The sequence below is a fragment of the Pleurodeles waltl genome, chromosome 7 (genome assembly GCF_031143425.1).
Source record: "Pleurodeles waltl isolate 20211129_DDA chromosome 7, aPleWal1.hap1.20221129, whole genome shotgun sequence".
NCBI classification, from domain to species: Eukaryota; Metazoa; Chordata; class Amphibia; order Caudata; family Salamandridae; genus Pleurodeles; species Pleurodeles waltl.
In genome coordinates this window covers 446876185-446892159 of record NC_090446.1, presented here as the reverse complement: position 1 = coordinate 446892159, position 15975 = coordinate 446876185, and the positions used below count along the sequence as shown (strand labels likewise).

The 15975-nt window shown below is 41.2% G+C and overlaps 1 protein-coding gene across 4 annotated transcripts in view; it reads right to left on the bottom strand.

The window, feature by feature from the left end:
• LOC138304161 (uncharacterized) overlaps positions 1-12682 on the bottom strand; it is a 168401-nt gene extending 155719 nt beyond the window's left edge. The window contains exons 1-3 of one of the 4 annotated variants that reach the window (XM_069243981.1): positions 12492-12681; positions 11396-11859; positions 5662-5748 (exon numbers count right to left, since the gene is read on the bottom strand). The gene's annotated coding sequence lies outside the window, so the exon portion shown is untranslated. Of the gene's footprint in view, positions 1-5661; positions 5749-11395; positions 11860-12491 lie in introns of all 4 variants that reach the window. The other 3 variants (XM_069243979.1, XM_069243978.1, XM_069243982.1) reach the window with 3 other exon arrangements.
• Positions 12683-15975: the final 3293 nt, after the last annotated feature.

Below are 15975 nucleotides of genomic sequence, written 5' to 3'. Positions count from 1 at the left end.
TATATGTGATGTAAATGTTATTTTATTTTCATCCCCTTCTCTTTTTTGTATTAATGACCACATGTTTTTTTCTATCCCATCTCCGACATATTTATATCATGATTTCTCATAGATAAAGTGTTGTTACTACAGATCTTATCAATAGGTATATATGTTTTGAATATGTACTTCACTCTTATCCTCCTTTTTGGTTATAGTGCGATCATTTGCTATTTCCCATCCCATTTCTGATTGTATATTTTGGCTTATTCTAAATTTATGACTATAGATAGTTATTATTATCCTTATTAAGATGAGGGATATTTATTATGATTGGGTTTTAAGACCCCCCGTTTTTCTTTCCCCCTATTCTAATAGTTAACAAGGTTAAAGAAACCTTTGTCCAGTATTTCTTTTATATCTACCTTATTAGCAGTATGCTTGCTACTCATATTGTTAAGAATCGACATTTCGTAATTTGGACACTTCACTTTGCAGTATAGACCGTTTTTGCTTCTCTCATGTGGCATATCGATTGATAACGGGTGAATTTTTAGAACATTAAGTACCCGATATGGTATAATCAACGTTCTACGGATAGTCCTAGTCATTACAATATGGCGCCCATGGTTTTTAGTTAAAGTCCGTCTTCCACTCCAATCATTCCCGCGGATACAGTTCCTTTTTAAAAAGGGACGGCTTTCTCGGGCGTTTAGACGAGATGCGGCACATTGTGACTGGGACGTAGCGGGATGCATTTTGACTCCGTTTCGGTTCCCCATATATAAGTTTGATATTCTATCACAGAAGGTGAGTGGTGTATTGGTTTGTAACATCTGGATTGGCTCCGTTTGTTCGAGGTTCGGCATCGGGGTTTTTTCTTGTTTTTTGTGTTTCTTTTCTTCTTTTCTTTTTTGACATAGAATCCACACGGTGACGCTTACCTTAGCATGATAGATTCATGTCTATAATTCTTTTTTGTAGATTGATATGGAATTTACCTCGGTGCAACTTTATTTTGGATGCAACATAGAACTTAAGGTCGGTGTATGTATATTTGTGAGTTGTCTTACTTAATTGCTTGGATTTTATACTCTATACCTGATATGGACCTTATTTAAGACTGATTGTTCTCCCCCCCTTTTTCTTTTTGGGATCTCGACAGGTTGCTCAATGGCCCTGTTTGGATATTTCGCTACTAAACTAATTAATTTTATTAAGGTATGTCACAGATGAGATGCCTTAATGGGATAACGACAGATTAGTTTAGGTTTTCCTTGATTTATTTATTTTATTTACTTCTGCTTGTATAATCTCTAGTTTAGTTTTCTATATATTCTGGGTTTTGTTTTATAATCTCTACATAAAACCTGGATCTTTTTTCTGCCTTGCTCATAGGGCGTCTCACTCCATTTTGTCTTCTTTTGGTGACGTGCACATTCTTATTATATAAACCTATATGGTACATGACATGTATAATCAATAGTTAACTAAAGCTTTAATAACAGATGACTGATTCGTACATTTCACCCTCTTTTGAACGGATATATAAAAATTGTCGGTCTATACTGTTTTATCTTAACCACTAATAATTTTTTACGAATATCACAAAAGTCACATTATATCTTGCCCTGTTACATTGCACTATTGTCACTTTGGGTGCTGATATGGTCTCTGTTTTGATCAACGCTCGTTACCACATATGTAGACGCTATTATTTTGTCTATTTGCAGCCCTGATGAAGTCCTTAAGAGATTAACTTCTCATGGGATGAAACACGTGTTGGCTGTACTGTACTATACTTATGGAGAGTTCCATACATTGAGAATAAAATCTGGACTCTGAGATGAACATGAGTCGGTGATTGATTGACTAAGAAGACTGGATACATCAATACTCCTAATTAGGAATATCATGAGTGCTCTGACACCTGTTCTTTAACTTTCAAGTATGTTTCCATTATTTCCTAAGGCTTAACTTAAAAGTCAATTTTTAAGCACAATTCTTTCACAGGAAAATGTTACTTGACCTACACAGTGACAAACAGCCTTTGGCAACTATTCACCAGGGGGACACAATATTCTTTAATATGTAATGAGCTGCAGTGTTATACAGTAAGCTCCCAACCATGGGAGCTTTCAGGGCAGTCTTAGGGTTGACTTAGCCAATGTATAAATATAAGCATGATACATGGCAAAGCATTTTCCTTGCCACGTATTCAAGCAGTGGTTTTAAAACTCCAGCCTTGCAATGACACAGTGGTGTTCTCTAGAGTAAATGTTTTAGGGGCTGATTACGAGTTCAGCAGACGGGAAGCCTTGTCCGCCAAACTTCCAACTGGGAGGTTGCGGCCTTACTGGCGACCTCCCCGCCGGCCCCATTATGACTTTCCTGCTGGACAGACGGGCAGAAACAAAGGTTTCTGCCAATTAGCCCAGCAGGAAAATGGCTGAGGCACGGTCGCCGGCTCGTAATCAAGCCAGTGGCAATGTTGCCACCCGCAGTGTGCACCAGCACCCTCGTAATGCGCACTGTCTGCACCACAGACAGTGCGCATTACCAGGGTGCTGAGCAGGTGGACCCCTGCACCTGTTCTCGACCAGCCTTTTCATGGTGGTAAAACTGCCATGAAAAGTCTGGCGGAGAACCAGGTTGTAATCAGCAGGGCCGCGCTGGGTTCAGCACTGCCCTGGCTGATTCCAACCTGCACAACCGTCAGCATCATTGTTCCCGCACAGAAGGCAGTCTTTTGGCGGTTCGACAGCCAAACTCAATCTGGCGGACATACAGGTAAACCAATGGCAGTCATGACCGCCACCACGAGCCTGACAGGCTGTTGACCTCCAGACTTGTAATGAGGCCCATAGTCATATAAGTATGGGGCAAATACACACTGCTGCTCACATATGGCATTTAACATCAATGGTAGTGGAGCATTTCCAGTGCAAACTTGCCACAACCCTACTGTAAAATTCAATAAGCCAGTTGAGTGTAATTAATTTTGAAGTAAGTTTTAGGAAAAAAACACACATGCTGTGACAAAATATTAACAAACACCCCTACTCAAGCCAAGTTCACTGGTGTGACATTGGACACTTACTCAAAAATTCAAGCCTATGTGAAGCAAAAAATGAAGTAATATAGTCACAAACTCCTCTCGATAAGTAACATTGACATCTATTCCTTCAGTGGCTTTTGCTTAACTTTGCAAGCCCTAGAATTGTTCAAAGTTTAATTTTGCACTGCTATCCTAGCAGACCTTCCCAAAATCATGGAGATTCCCTCTAGAGGCCTCCCTCAATACCAGGAAAATTCCACCAGTTTACCCAGGTACTTAATAAACTCAAGTGACTTCCCTTAACCCACAGAGTCAACTTAAACTAGGCTGTCACACAGGACAATCACTGTAGCCCTATAACTTATCATGTCATGCCACTATGCTATCTCAATCATGTGGCTTGTGAGGTGTTAGTAACCAATCATCTTATGTCTAGAAACTCCCAAATGTAGGATCACGCAAACTTGATGACAGTGCTGCACTGTGACTTTTACCTAGAATGCTTTTTCATCTAAGCACACCACCAAACCTTCTGGCTGTTTCAAAATATTTGAAATATTCCTCTATCAAATATTCTCTGAAAGCTGGAAATGCTGTTTACTCTACCTTTCTTTGCAAATTATTATCAACTCTTTCTCTCTACCATACTTCTTCCCCCCCCTTACCCTACCTATTCCTTTTCTCTAATTGCAATAGTGCTTGTAAGTGCCCTGCAGCCTCTGGGATTGTATTTCCACATAAGATAAATTCTGTGACATAGCAAAGAATGAGCACCACACTCTATGACATCACACAGAACAAGCATCTCATTCTGTGACAATGCACAGGTATTATTAAAAATAGCATACAAATGCAAATATGCCCCCATTAAGATAGTATAGGTTTTATGAAGGCAAGATGTAAGCAACAATCAGAAATTACACTGGGTACCAAATGTTCAAAAGTGCAGACTTAGTACTCAACTGAGAAGTCAAATAGTGAGAAAATACTAAACAGAAAAGCCTTGGTTGTGCCTGCTTATTATAATACAGTAACAATATTCCATTCATTTCTCATTTGCAATATAATTGTACCATACATTATAGGTCCATTTTCTAGAAAGCAGTTCAATTTTTTTTACTGTTGCTACTTTCACCCTGGTTAGGTATTTCAGGCTAGGTGTACGCACAACTGGTCGCAAAATACTATTTTTACAACCAGTGTGGTAATTTGCGAATTATCACATTGTTATTTATAGGTCAATTTAAAAATTACCAATCTGTAGTGGGTCGTAATTTGACCTACATCAGGAATAAAAATGAGGTAGGACTCAATTTTGACTCACTAGGATTAGATGCCATCACAGAGATGGAGATGGTGGGCTGCTGGGGTCAGCAGACCACCATGTCTGTGATTGCTTTTAAATAAAGCTATTATGTTTTTTATGTAGCCCGTTTTCCTAAAAGGAAAACAGGTTGTGTTTAAAAAAAAAAAAGAAATGAAATGTTTTTTTTTTTTCTTTTCAACATTCTCAAGGGAACAGGGGTCCCAAGAGGATCTCTTCTCATTTGCGAATGAGTTACCACCAACTTTGAATTGATGGTAAAGTATGAATATTTTGCGACCACATTCCGGTTGCAAAACATTAATACATACTACTATGATTTGGTATTTGGAAGGAACGCCCAAAGCAAGCCATTTCCAAATACCGAATGGTTATTAGGTTGCAAACCAAAATTACGATTCAGTAATGTGTTACCAAATCACAAGCTAGGTTTGATACATTAGAAAAATACTTTTTGCATTCGTATACAGCCTGATTCTGTGAAGTGGCTTCACACATCTAGCCCTTAGTCTGGTCTTCTTCAGAACTAGTGAAGCACCTAACTAGGACAGGTCTTGTCAGTTAAAAATCTGATCTTACCCAAACTCATACCCTACACAAAACAATCGTGTCAGAATTACTGCATGCACCACCACAGCAAATTGTACCAAATGAGTACTCCCTAACAGAAGCCAGTTGAAATTAATACTCAAGAGCAGCGTTTTGATCTAACAGAAGCAACATGACATTTTGCACCATGAGAATTTGCATTTGCTAGATCTTTACATGCTGAGGGAAGCAGACCTCTCAACCCACTGATTTCTCCAAAGAATGCGAAGTCAGGCATTTGTGTTGTGTCAGAAAATTGAAGTCCATAGATGCCAACATGTTTTTGGGGGAAGGCAAGTACATTTTGTAGAGACAGTTAGTCATTTGGTGGCTATAGGGAGCATTTGACATGTTAAGAGGGTGAAAACGAGTCCAGTGCCATCAAGGAAATGCGAGTTAATTGAGTGGTACCAGAAACGAGCATTACATGTTCACCTTTTTTTTCCTAAATGCTACCAGAAGCAGCAAAAAGAGAGAAAAGCCATTAGATTCATACTCGAACACAAGCATGCCGGTATGCATTGGATTCTTATTTCCTGTCATGCCCAATGGCACAACATTACCTCGTTTTTCATTTGGAGGATATTACCCACTATGGACTCATCCTCGTCTTCCAAATAATTGAAATGCTTCCCATAGAAGGAATCATGCTTCTTGAAAATATTACTTACCATCTAAAATGTTTCATTTAAATTGATTTTAATTAGCTCACCTTCCTCAACTTTTCCAGTTCGCCCTCCTTGCTGATTAGGGTTTCCACTTTTTCAGAAGAAAATACTGGCCATGTATTTTCACTTTGCTGTTATGGAAAGACCAAGATTGGGTGACAAAGATTTTGTGTGAAATGTTCAGTATTCTTTCATATCACAGTAAATATTGCTATGTTTGCTTTATTAACACATTATATTCATTTGGACATCTATCAATTGCTTTTCAGGTGATTTATTTTTGCTGTTTCAGATTTAAGGTTAAAAAGGGAAAAAGCTATTGCATTTCATCGCTTTACCTTATTTTTTTTTACTGGCATGCACATAAAAATGCAGGTCAGACCACATAAATACCAATTAGGTGGCAACCTCATGGGTGACTCAAAGGGTTGCACAATACGCCCTGGCAACCATAACCAATCGTTCTCATCCAAGTCATTATATCATGATGGTGACTCCAACCTCTAGATAGAAAAAAAACATGCAGAATTCTAGCAAGCCCTACTCACCCTTCTGGGTGGCATAGAAGGCATGGGCTTACACAGAATCCTTCTGGTTGTTTTTCCTGTCTTCTAGGACGAGGAACTCATTAGAATACAGGTATTCATCAATCAATCTAGTACTGTGTCGAAGGATCTTTCTTCAGATCTGCACAAAGTTTGGTCAACCGTTTGTAGATCTGTTCGCTTCAAAGAACAATTCCAAGGTTTGGGGGCTTTGTTCTTTTTCTGGTGACCATCACCCCTGCATGACGGATCGGTGAGCTTTCTGCTTTGTCTGTCGTCCTCCTTTTCTCAGACTTTTAGAGGAGGTTATTCGTCATCCTAATCTTTCTTTTCTACCTAAGGTTAACTCTTCTATTCACGGTTCCCAGGAGTTGATTCTCCCTCCCTTCTTCCTTCTGAGGAAAAAGCTTTTCATTCGTCAGTGTTAAATGTGCACTCTCCCTTATCTTGATAGGCCTCAAGCATTCATGGTGACGGATTGATTTTTTTTTTTTTTTACTTTTGGGCAAGCAGGTCAGCAAATAGAGCCACACTAAGCAGGTGGTTGATGGACATTATCATGCAGTCAACAGGACCATTCTGGAGGTTACTTGATTCAGGGACGGTCTACCAGGGGGGTGGCTGCATCCTGGGCAGAATTCCAGGGGGTTTCTCTTTTAGAGATTTGTAGAGCAGCCACTTGGTCTTCGGACTCTACTTTTGTGGGACAACACAGACCGAATAAGGTTCTGGACTGTAATAAAAATGTTGATTTGGAGGTATTAAGTTCAGTTTTGCAATGAGTTATTTTACCTAATCTCTATTACTTTACGGGATCATAGTGCAGTAAATCGTTAGGTGTGCATACTTTGTTGTGTATTGTGTTTTTACCAAAGGCTGATAATTTGGTATATCTCATGATGTAACAATGACTGAAACAAGGAGGAGGGACGTAGATGTAATGACTGTGAGAAGGACAAGTAGGACTAAGAGTAGTCAGTCAGTCACTACACAGCTTTATTCGGTTACATTCAACCATCAACGCAATAACATCATAAAAATACAGAAATAAAATCAATTTCAAGAAGAGAGGACACAACTATCATGCTATCAGAAATAACTTAGGGGGAGAATAAAAGCATAAATACGTAAAATCATAAGCATACTTCCCCGCAAATTGTATTTAACCACCTGAAAGCCCATTTCTCTTAGCAGTCTCATTAACAGCTGGTGAACAATCACAGTAATCTTAAAAGACATACATTAGTAAAAAATAAATAATTAAAACTATAAAACTTAGAACTAGTCATTATAGTTTTTTAGATAACGTGTGTGTATATACCATGCGGCCGCAAGGAACTTGCTGACCGCACAGAACAGGGGAGTGGAGGTATCCCTCATCATAATCCTTAGGGCATCTTTGCAATGTTTCATGCCCATATTCCTACAGATTGGGCGTAGCCACTTCCGCCATGCAATCCTATATGTGGGGCATATAATCATAAAATGTACTACTGATTCTGGAGTGCAATTACAGCTGGGACATAAATCAGTTGTTGTAGCAGAACTCCACGTGCTTTTAAAAGATTTAAGATGTAAGCATCCATACCTAAACTGGATATATAAACTTTTGCTTAGCGGGTCAGAAACTGAATCCATAAATGGTTCAAGAGGAGGATACCACTTAAGATCAAGAAATTGGGATGTCAGTCTGCGATGTGACATATGTAGCAGGTAATTTTCCCTGACATAAGTCCAATACACTGTTTTCAAGTGTTTCTTGTGGTCCCTCCTTAGATTGTAAGGTTGACTCTAAATGTTTTTAAGACCCAAAATATGAAGCCAATTTGAGATATGCTTAAGCCAAGGAATAGAAAGTGCATTGGGTCTATCTAGAATATCTTGGAGGGACTCCTTGTATACAATTAGTTCAGGAGTAGTCCAGACGCGTACCCAGAAAAGCAGGGGTCTTAGGACAATTACATCTGAGATACGCGAAAGACCAAGGTCCCAAAACGTTGGGATCAAAGGGGTATTCCGAGGACATGCCAGAAGCGATCTTAGAAACCTATTTCCCCCCACAGAGTTTACTAACATTAGAAAATCCCCAAATTTCTGCCCCATAAACCACAGCACCCTGGGCCTTCACCAGATAGATTTTAATGGCTGGAGAGACCGCTCTCTCTGTGGTGGATTTATGAAAATGCAAAATGGCCCCAGATCTGTGCGACAGAAGGGCTATGATTTTATCAATCTGAGCCTCCCAATGCATATTATTGCTGATTCTTACCCCCAGGTAATCGATGAAACATACCTTACTTAGGGGGGTCCCATTGTGAAAGATGGTATATCTCTTAGTATTACCACAACCCAAGGTCATAAGTTTGGTTTTATTATAATTAAGCTCCAATCCGTAGTCGACACAGAATGAGCTAAACCTGTCCATTAGGACCTGAAGACCCATAGGTGGTTTGGAAATCAAAAGGGAGTCATCAGCAAATAATAAGATCAGGATTTTTTGATTGTTCAAGGAGGGCGGCACATTATGGCAATAAGATACGGCTTGCACCGCCTCGTTGATAAACAAGGTGAAAAGAGTTGGGGCAAGGACGTAACCCTGGCATACCCCTCGTCTAATGTCTATTCTATCAGTAAGTTCCCCCTGGCTACCCCATCTTACTCATTCGTTTGTATTATCATGCAGCCTTTGGATTAATTGCACTAGGTTTCCTGGGGTACCAATTTTGTTCAAGACTTCCCATAGCTTCTCTCTTGGAACAAGGTTGAAAGCAGATCTTAAATCTACAAAATGAACTTACAATTTTTGCTTGGCTAAGGTGACATATTTCCAAAATAGCAATGAAAGCCTAAAAACTTGGTCCATGGTACTGATTTTTGTGTGAAAGACACCCTGAAGAGGGGATAAAACTTGGTCATGCTGGACCAATTCCGTGAGCCTGTCTAACTCTTGCTTAGCAAAGATCTTTTGCAGGTTATCAATAAGGCCAGGGGCTTTAGCTAGTCTCATGGAATTGATGGCTGCTGTTGTTTCATCTATTGTAAAAACAATGTCCTTCGCTGAACTTTTATCGGAAGCTCTGTAGTCAACGCACCCAATATGTACAGGGTCCTGTTAAACAGGGGAAGCATAGATCTCAGAAAAATAAGTCACCCATCTTTCAGGCTCAATGTACATGCTTATATTATCATTGCCCCCTCTTGATCTACAAGCCAACAACCTCCAGAACGAACCATCATCTCGGATCTTAACTGCATCCAACAAACTCTGCCAAACCTCATGTTCCCAGCTTTTTTTAGCTCGTTCCAAGGACCTAATATACCTTAGTCTGGCGTTCCTAATCTCCCCATGTGAGTGATTTTTTAAAGCTACTTTTAAATTGGATCTTGCACAAACACAATCCTTGTTATACCATTCCCTCCTTGAAATATTGTCGGTGTCTGCCTAGAAGATGATTCTTTATAAAAGATACCCTGAAGGGTACCTGCCATTTCTGTATGAATAGCCATGATTGAAATAATAACAGCTTCTTGTTCCCCAAAACTAGAGAAAAATTCTAGAAACGATAAGTAGATTTCCCTGATCAAGTACGGGTTTGATATCACTTTTGGGCAGCTGACACAGGTTTGTCCAAGATTCAACCGGGGCGTCGGAACATCAGTGGTCTCTAGATGCTGGGCTCTTGCAAATATATGATTAGTTAAGGTAAAGCACAAGGGATTATTATCACTATCATGGCGGAATATTATTTCCATAACTAAGGTACTTGTCCATAGTCTAATATCCACCAAGAGATAGTCAATGGTACTAGAGGAAAGCCCTCGCTTAAAGGTGGAAGCACGGTTGGAATCGGATCTTGTGCGACCATTGCATTCTCTTAGCCCAACTTTTAAGCATAAAGTGGCCATCTGCATTGCGACGCGAGAAACAGAGGAAGAGACAGTCTTTTTGGATTGGGGAATACCCCATAGCTCGTCTTCCTCAATTGTCAGGCTACTAATAATGTTCGTTGATGCAAAGGAACAATGAAAATCACCCACCAGTATATAACTTTATTGGTGAGAGAGTCATTCGACTCTCTATGACCAGATGGCAGCCTGGGGACCCCTGTCAGAAATAAATAGGCACCTTCTCTTCTCCAACCAAGTAACCCCTTCATATCATGAGACTTTATTAATCTCGGATGGCCAGAGGGTGAAACTCTAGGGTAACTAGCAACTGCATGCACATCCAAAGCTCCCCGGGGTCTTTGTTAGAAGCTGTTTGGCGAACCCCGCAGCCCGGGGATATATTCATGTTTCTGTGTGTCTAATTTGGAAGCTCGCCCGTTAGTTACCAGTACAGTCGGTCAAATCGGCCTGTCATTCGCTGCTTTACTTCCAGATGAGACCCTAAACCCCTTACGTGGAGATGAGGTGGTCGCTTTGCCGCCAGTATTAGGTGTAATAGTCATTCTTGGTCCCACAATCAATTCGGGATTATGAACGGCCTCATTAAACAGTTTACAATTACATGTGGCCCTCTGTTCAGTGAGTCCCGAAATCTTATTCAAAAGTGTTACCAGCAAGAGGTTTAGGTCATCCAGCTTGTGAGAAATGGTTGCCAATTTGGAAGCTTCATTGCTTTCCAACTTCCCACCCTGGATCCCCTCCTCAAATTCATCTAGAACTGGAGCTTGAGGACATTCTTGGCTTTCATTAGAGGAAGACAGGACCGAGAATCTATTTGAACAAGGAATGTCAGTGGGAGCTAGGGCCTTGTGCCTTGGAAGTGAAAGGGCCTCAGCTAGAATATGTTCGACAGATTCCACGTGCAAAGGGGATCTCTTTGGTGGTGATGAGATTACGTCATAGGTTTTTGGGGGGGGAATGAAGATCCACCTTTACGTCCAATCTGGGCCTCTGTGTTTTTTTCCCGAAAAGATCGGGGATCTTCTTGAGTAAGGGAATAGCAGGGTTAGGAAGGGCAGAAATGGAGGGACTCCTCAATATTGCCTCAACCTCCTCAAACAGTGAGTCAATGGTTTTAAATTGGTTTCTGCTAATAGCAGAACATCTATCCACTTTCCCAGTCGGCCGCTTTTTATGTTTCTTGATCCCAGAATGGGGCACTGGAGTGTCATCAGCCTTCCGCTTCCCCATATCACGTGTACAGTGACCCAGTTAGGAAAAGGGTAAAATAAAATAAAAAATGACAGTAAATAAATATCAAGGACCAGCCTATAGGACTCCTTACCTGGGCGCTTGCATTCCAACCCAAGAGTGCTGGCCCAGCCCAGTCTCCTACAGGCGATGACGGGCGAAGACGGGCCCTTATTGGCCCGGTCTTGGCCCTTGTACGCGCCCGGGCGCATCCCGCGTGCGTCCCGCGCCGCGGTGATGCCAGCCCTGGATAAGGGCCTCAGAGGTAGGAGTGCTGGGGGCTGTAGTCCTCTGCCCCTCTGTTCCTGCTACAAGGCGCGTTCTTCTCTTATTCTGCTTCTGTTTTCTCGTCCTTTCTTACCCTTCTACCATTACTTTGCGACCCCTTCTCTTTCTTCCTTGTTTGCTGTATTCCTTTAGTGTCTCTTTTTTCCCCGGGCGTCACTCCTTCCGCGGCAGTGATCCTCCTGGACAGCGGGGTCCTTTCAGGGATCCGGTAATCCTGGCCGCTGCCGCGATCTCTGCGCGGGATGTTGCATAGATTCTCCTGGGTCAACCCTGCCAGGGAAGTATTAAGAGTAATGTCATGGCTGACTACAGTGTCTTAAGAAGGGAATTTAAAATAGAAATCGGATTGTTCCAATCCTCCTGTCTGTAAAGGGTACATTTGCAATACTCCTTTCCAGTTCAGTACAACTGACTGAGAAAACGCAGTGCTGGGAAAACTATGCAACATCAATGGCATGCAGGGTATGTAGTTATTAAAAGTGAGCCTTAATTACACATAGTTTGTCCTTGCCAAACATACAGCAAGCAAAGGAAACTGTTAAACCTTTGTTTTACATTTGTCGCTTTTTTTAACTTTAAAAAGGGGGTCCTGATAATTCAATAAATTAACTGTCTTTGAATTTAATTTGTGGATTTACTTTTGCTACATCATTTGTATGGTTTTAATTAAATAGTAAATATGTTCAATTTCAGTGATCCATTTCAACTTCCCAAATGCCACAATTGGTAGCATTACAAAGGAAGAGAGCGCTAATTCAAGCAAGCACAGCAAGAGAATGCCATTTCCTGCAAAAAGTTCACAGGCTGATGTCACAATGCGCAAAAGTAGGCACGTGTTTGAAATGGTTGCAACGTTGTTGTGAAGGAACCCAACTGATTTCCCAATTTCCCATTCATTCTACCTTCTTCGCATTTGTTACTCCTCCCTGGAGTTTAGATATTCACTCTGATTCTTGCGGACTTTCTGTTGGATCACACGGTCCTCTCTCCGAATCTCCTGGTCCCGCTTCCTGCATCAAAACCTCGGTTTTCCCTTTGCCTTCCTTCGAGGTCAGGAAGACCACTCATCTCCTAGGTAACCTCTAACAACAGAAGCACAAGACTTCCGCTGTGGGCGTGGCTCGAAGAACGGCATTTGAAGGTTGCTCGTTTTTCTCTTAAAGAAGACGTTCATGATAAAGTGAGGTGCAGGACGAAACTTTAACGCAAGTTTTAGGTGGCGGACCGGGTTTCCGTTCCAGACCGGACTGTCATCACCGGACACGTGCATTTAATCTGTTGGCTCAATTCCTTAAAGCAGAACCAGACCGCTGAAGACAGGGACCAAATCTCTGCCTTATTTCGCTGCCCAGCTGCTTCACTCATAGGTGGGGTTCTAGGTTCCTGCTCCTCTGTGATTTGCTCTAGTAAACGGACAATTCTTTTGCGCGGTGGCGTTATGTGGCCCGGGATCGCTTTGAAAAAGCAATCATTTGCAATGCATTAGGCGTCGCATTTACTTGAGTTGGAGCTACTGGCATTGTAAATGCATAAGTAAACATTTGCTTGCCACATCCCTGCCCTATATTTTGGGCGTTTCTGCCACATAATTCCGGTGGCCCTGCATATAATTAACAACAAACCAAGCCAATTCACTTTTCTTAGTAAGCCTTGTAACTGTTTAACTAGAGGTGCCCTTAGGACTCCAATGTCAGCTGTTTACAGAGACAAGCGCACACCAATCCATTCATAACTGTAAGCGCTGAATTTTTACTAATAAATATTAATGTATTCTGAATGTTGAATCTGCATAGAAAATGAATTAATATAGAAAATAATGCACAACTTCGAAAATGTGCCTACTTGGGTGGCAGTCAATCGCAAAGTGTCCTTATAAATTGCTTATTAATATGAAATGACGTGCTCATGTTTAGATTAATGTAGTAGTATGTTATATTAATGATTATGTACGTGCTTTGTTAATTGTAGGTCTTAGGTTAGCAAGGTTTTGGGCCTAGTTGCACAGCCTCACGTTAAGCTGCACTGTTTAAATAATTCACATAAAATGGCTGTTTAGAGAAATTAATACTTGTATTATTCCACTGCGTTGACCAAACATTTGTAGATGGTTTTCTTTTTCCATGAGAACTTTTTGCTAGAAAACGCTGTATTAGCTATCATTACAATGTAAAGTTTAGTGTGTGTCAACATGATGTACCCAGGAGCTATCAATGGATGCACTCACTGACTGGAGAGCAGAGAGATACAAAATTGTTACCTGACGAGTCCGACGATGGAACAGGAAAAGAGGAGACAATCATCGACATGTATCATCGACATGTGAAAGACAGTTTAGTTATATCGTACATTTGAAATTCTACTTTCATTGGACTAAATATAAACGCACAATTCTTGGACCGATGGCAATGTGGAAAGTGTTCTGGATGGTTTTAACTTAGTCCGACTGCACTCAGAAGAGAGAGGCTTTTCTCCCACTTTGATATCCTCCTGAGAGGAGGTTGTTTAGTCTGTCTGAAGAGCTGAGCAGTTCCTGAGGACTTTAATTCTACCTTTAACTTTATTGCTTAGACTTTGATGCTGAATGCTGATCCTTATGCTATGCCTTACAAATGGTTAGGATAGCTTAGAGTCCCCTGTTCTGAACCATTTCCTTTCATGGTCTGATGCTGTTGCTGACCGAACAGATGTCCAATTGTCAAAGACAGTTGCAGCTTGCTGAACCATACCGAGGAGAGGTACCAACCAAATGTTATTGTTTGATGTAATTTATCTTTTGTTCCTAGGTACCAAACGCTAATTTTGATAGAGCCATAGCTAGATGTTTTCCAAATTTCTGTTGACTAAATTGTTTTGGCTGAAGCCCAAACATGCTCTTCTAATCAGACGGTTAGCCAGGAGACTCACTGAAAATGTTTGCTAATTATTAACAACAGTTGATGTTTCTTTGCTGAAACTAAATCTATGCTATTTCTATTGTGTAGTTATTCTTGTTATTGAGTTGTACTGTAATCCTAGAATTCGTAACCATACATGCTTTGATTAAATTGAGATTCTTTAGAAGATTTGGTCAACCAGTGTTGTTTCTGTATGTGTATCACTTGATATTGAGACTAAGTTATGTGATATTAGCATTGTTAACATAGGGAAATAAACATTATAACTTTTACATAAAGGTGTGGTTATTCATGGCCAAACGGGTCATGGTGCGTGGAAATTATTGACTCCCACGATTATTGATTCTATTAATTGATATTCTTATTGATTGTATTTGAAATTGAGTCTTATGGTGGGAATTACTCTAAGCGCAGTCAAAACGTCCATCGAACCTCTAATGCGCCCCCTTATAAATTAAAGATAAAAAGCCAAATAAAGTCAGACGCGCTAACAGAGATGGTAGCAGAGTATGATGGTTCGTTTCTTTAAGGGCCCATCATAAAGGCCGGTACATGGTTCGTCTCCTTAAGAGCCCATCATAAAATGGTTTGTATCCTCAAGAGCCCATCTTCATAGGCCAAAGTGCATCTGCCCTCTACAGGGGTGTGGAATTTATTAGAATATCTACTTGTCCAGTGGACAGGTTGCTTCTCAAATCTACTTGTCCTGTAAAAAGATCTACTTGTCCCTTTGGTGCCATGTAGTGTGGCGACAAATTATGGCAGCAATCTCATTATGTAAGTGCTCTGATTATAGCCTCTCTGATTATGCCAGGGCTACTACCATAGTAGGGCTTGAATACTTGCAGTTTCAATCCCTACTGTAGCAATTTCCTTATTTCTGATGGATACAACTACCTGTGGATTCCTCACCTCATGAATACTCCCATGGCGCCAGCATTCGACGGAAATCTTCTTACTAGTCTCTGCACGTCGACGAGGACGTCACTGTCTCGCACGCGACGCCGTCTGACGTCATACAGGCAATAAGAGGTCCTCGACGACGTGCAGACGTCAGTTCCCTTTTTTCCGTGCATTCGAAACGGTTATCTTCGAGGGAGCAACTGTTACTCTTGCGGTTACAGTGTATATCTTGCTGCGTACTCTTTCTCTGTGGAAATAATGTCGCAGAGAAAGTCTGGATTTAAGCCTTGTCGTGAGTGTGGAGGCAAGATGTCGGTGACGGCTCCTCATTCCGATTGCCTTTGGTGTTTGAGCTCCGACCACGACGTCTCGACTTGTGATTCATGTCAGCACATGAATCCGAAGGCCCTTAAAGAACGCGAGGCGAAGCTGTTTATGGCCAAGTCAAAGGAGAAGCATCACAAGAAAAAGTCTTCTCCAAGACATCGGCGTCATCGAGACTCCCGGCGCCGTAGAGAATCTCGGCGTCATTCAAGGGAGGCTCGTTCCAGGTCTCCGGATCGGCGCCGAAGAACATGGGAGGTCAGCC